General features: G+C 30.0%; 1 long non-coding RNA gene across 3 annotated transcripts in view; it reads left to right on the forward strand.

Moving 5' to 3' along the window:
- The window catches only part of LOC117180271, a 478,081-nt gene that overhangs the window by 421,204 nt on the left and 52,333 nt on the right, over window positions 1-4,544 (forward strand). For all 3 annotated transcript variants that reach the window (XR_004468020.1, XR_004468022.1, XR_004468021.1), the window contains one exon: window positions 2,348-2,515. This is a non-coding gene — a long non-coding RNA (uncharacterized LOC117180271). The remainder of the gene's footprint in view (window positions 1-2,347; window positions 2,516-4,544) is intronic.

Below are 4,544 nucleotides of genomic sequence, written 5' to 3' on the forward strand. Positions count from 1 at the left end.
GGAGCTCTTCTTAATATTTTGACACCAAAATCATGTCGATACACCTTACCGACTGCGAGTAAAGCCACCCACGCTTTAACTTGACAGACTGTATATATAAATGGGGTATCGCGTGTTCTTGACATTTTTTATAGATTTAAGTTAAATAAATATTTTTAAAAATTTTTTAAATAGGTTCGGTGGCCAGTGTATCGTTAGAAGTCATTTTATAATATGTCATGTTTCAATTTTTATCCGTACGGATAGTTTAAGTTGCCCCCCGCGAAGACCATCCTAATGTGCCGCTTTACTACGTTGGCCTAGCATTGGCAATCTCCGAAGGGCCCACATAATTTCGACATGCTCACCTACAAAGGCCCTATGTAGGCTGCCCATGAATGGCCAATAAATTGACCCTCTGTAGTGTTCAGCTAAGCCCCCCGCAAGGCCTAAATAGGCCCTACAGTTATTTTTCCTTTTATTGCCCTGCAAGAACATTTCGAAATTTTTGAAAATTGGATTTAATTTAGAGTTATAAAAGGTTTAGGTTATATAAAATTGACATATTATTATGTACAGAACGTCTCTTGTCTTGAGTAATAAGTTCAAAATAAACGACATTTTATTTTATACTTACTGCTTTTGATTTAAGACGCTTTGTATATAATAAGTGCAAATAACTGTGAAGATTAACAAATCTACATTATAAACTTTTTCACTTCATCGTCAATGATGATTGTTCTCGGTGTCAAACAAGAAATAATACGATCAGGTAGTATTCACCTCAAAAGCTCCACGTGAATAAAACACGTACGTTTTAAGGTGAACAAATAACACCTGCTTTTCGTAAAAAATTTTAATTGAACGTGGTAATTTTATAAATTTTGAAAATGAATTACAAAATCAATTACAAATCCACAAAAAAGCAACGTTTTATGCGTAATTTGGTGAAATGTGTGCTGGCTAAGTCGAAATGACGTCCAATCGAATCATTGGATCACGGAACGGAAAGTGACAGTCAGAATAGAACTGAACCGAGAATCTAGTCACTCAATGACATGAAAGAGATAACTGAGATATTTGGTACGCAATTACAGTTGAAATGCAATTTCAACTAATTATGTTTAAAAATTTCAAAAATTTAATATTTAAGATTAAAAAAATTAAATTAAAAAAAAATTATTCAAATTTATTCAAATTTAAATAAAAAATTTGAATTTAAAAATTTCTTCATTGAATAATTTTTTTTTTAATTTAAAAAAAAATTGTATTTCAACTAAATCTGTAATTTCAAGGTAATTACAGTTTAAATGCACACACAAAACAAAATATAACTATAAAAAATGAGCTGGTAAAATTAAAAAAATGAAACTAGAAATGTAAAGCATTAAATTCTTTGACTTATTTTCTATTCACATAACTTGTTTCTTTCAATACAAGTAGAAAATCATATCATGCCCCAGGCAAGATGAAAAGATTATAATAATAATGTTTTTTGGAATTTTTTATAATGATTATAAATAAAATAAAAAATATACATTTAATTTATTTAAATTTATTCAAATTTAGATGATAAATTTAAAAATTTAAAAATTTAAAAATTTAAAAATTTAAAAAAATTTTAAATTTTAAATTTGAACAAAAAATATATTTTCAATGTAAATGCAGTTGAAATGTATACACAAAACAAAATAAAGTTATACAAAATGAACTAGTAAAATTTTTAAAATAGAAATTGTTCATACAATACATTCCTAATTTTTAAAATGTAACTAGAAATGTAAAGCACTAAATTCTTTGACTTATTTTATATTCTCATAACCCGTTTCTTACAAAACAAGTGAAAAAATCAAATCATGCACGAAAAAGATGAAAAGATTATGATAAAATTTAAAAAAAATTTTTAATAACAATTTATTCTCTTTTTTTACTGAGCGATCGAACTTGGGATTTTTGGTGGTGCCTCTAGAGGGCCAGTGATCAAAAAAGGCCAAACTGGGCAATTTCTATTCGGGTTAGAACTTATAGTTGTGCGTTATTTATCTCTTTTTAGTTACACAACTTATTAGATAAAAATAAGAAATATATCTCGAAATATATTCAATAATCCCACATAGCGTGCGTATTTGTTGGCTAGTTACAATTAAATAGACATTTGTGTTATCGATGAGTGAATCCATTTATCTGAGCTCAAAGCAGACCCTTTTGCGGTTGCTATTATTGTAAACAAATACCGGAAAATCTCTGTGACAGCGACATTTTAATTGAGGGATAGGTGTTATTGCCCGCGTTAGCACTGGACGGGATGTGAAAGTGTATTGTAAAATCAGATGGTATTCGACAATGAAGTTTTATTTGTTCTTTGCAGCACGTGGTGGTGTAATGATCATGTAGCAGCCGATGGTCTTGTGATCGTCATGTGGTGGTCAAACCGTGATGTGGTGGTTGTGAGGTAACCCACGGTAGCGTGCTGAGCTAGAGTTGTTCCAAGTAAAATTGTAAGTCTGACCTCTAGGGACCCTGGTCAGATGAATAGGTGAGACCAACAGTTTTTAGAAAGTAACTTTAAAATGGAATATCTTTCCCGACGTCAGTAAGTAAAAAATACTGCAAGGCTTTTAATCTAAGCGAATAATATTTCTTTCAATAAAAAGTGGTCTTTCGACTTGTCCGCCTCGCCTCGTTAGAAAATAATTTCCTGATGTTGATGTACCTTGTCATTGAATCCATGAAACGAGTGCTTTTATGCCCGCCGCCCAGTTTCTCATGTATTTTTCATGCTTCCGTCGAGATTTTCCCTATCACGTGTCGCGCGACCGTTAGTAGACCTAATTTGCCCGCGTAATTCACTCGATTCACACTCGTATGCACTGCGATGCAATCATGGCGCTTATGTGCCACACGCGGTCGTAAGTCACGCGTTGGCCTTTGTGATACCAACTACAGCTTCAGAGATTAATTTTTCACGGCATTCTCCTATGCTTTAGAGGAAATATGTGGGCAACCGCATGAAAAAGGAGCGTCCATATATTACGTGACACTTAAAAAAAAGAGAGGTGTCCTCTAACGTCAAAAAGTGTCACACAGTAGGGGAGGGGGGAGGGTCGATACGTTTTTAAAAAGGGTGACACTTCTCTGTTTAAGAAAATAAAATCTAAATCCGTTTCAGAACATTGAAGAGCAATATCGTCAACCAAAAACTAATGTTACATTTTTAATCAAGTTTTTAAATCTTCAATCTAAAAGGACGATTTTTTAGAAGACAGTTGCATTTTTAAAACAAAAGGTTGAATTTCTAACCAAAAAAGTTCAGTTTTAGCCAAGGAAGATAAATTTTAGATCTAGAAAGATGAATTTCACAAAATAGTTGAATTTTCAACAAAATCTCCAAACTCTTAACCAGATAGTTTCATTTTTCAACTAAAAAACCTAAGCTTATTACCAAAAATGAAATAATTAAATATTTGGTAAAAAACATAATTTTGAAAAAAATCGAGTTATCATCCTGTTGAATTTAATTGAAAACGAACGATTTTTAACAAGATAGTTCAATGGTCAATCAGATAAATAAATTTTTAACATACAAGATTAAGTTTCTATACAAACAGTCGAGTCTTTCAATAAATATTAAAGTTTTCAAGTTAAAAATTCAATTTCGTTTTAGCAACAGTTGCTTTTAAGCGGCAAAAGAAAGAAATTATTGACCAAAAAAGATCAATTTTATATTAAAAATGAAAAAGTTGAATGCGCAACCAAAATTATGTAACGAGATTAATTTTTTGCGCAGGAAGATGTATTTTTAATAAAAAAATAGTTACACCTTCACAAAAAAGAAAGAAATTGTTTAATAAACGCTTCTCGCTGATATATATTTATTATTTGTTTATAACTGAAAAGCCAAAACATAGTTACTTATTTAACTAAAACCGCAAATTTTTAGAATTACCGTAACAGAAGATAATCACAGGCAACACAAAAATGTAAAAAAATTTGTTTGAATGAAATTCATGAATTATGACCTCATTCTAAATGAAAATAGGACATAAGTACAAGATTTCCGAAAAACTCGAAAATATCCAACATTATTGTAAGAGAATAGTGATATAAATAATAATATATTGTATCGAAAATTATTCTTTCATTTTCAGGATGGTTAAAAAAAATAATGCTTTCAAACAATTTTCTTTTAAAGTTGCATTCATTATTACATCACACTAAGTGAAACTTAGACAATAAGTGAAAGACCTTACAAAAATCCGTAACAGCAATATTATTATAAATATTAATAGCTTCTTTGAAAAATGATTTTCGATTATTATTTGAAAGCAAGTTAAACAACATCTAATCTAGTTATTATGAAATAGGAATATTCTGTTTATTAGATATAAGTTTTATTAAATGAAGCTCCAAAAAAAAAAATTAGCATAAAACTGTTTTATCGAAAATGCCTATTTTTGGCTGTAATTCGGATTTGAATATTTCTTGAAAATTAGTCTTTTTGGTCTTTTTTATTCTTTTTCTGGATTTACATTTTATATTTCTCCAATTTTGCACATTTGGAATTG

Source organism: Belonocnema kinseyi, chromosome 9 (assembly GCF_010883055.1).
Source record: "Belonocnema kinseyi isolate 2016_QV_RU_SX_M_011 chromosome 9, B_treatae_v1, whole genome shotgun sequence".
Taxonomy (NCBI): domain Eukaryota; kingdom Metazoa; phylum Arthropoda; class Insecta; order Hymenoptera; family Cynipidae; genus Belonocnema; species Belonocnema kinseyi.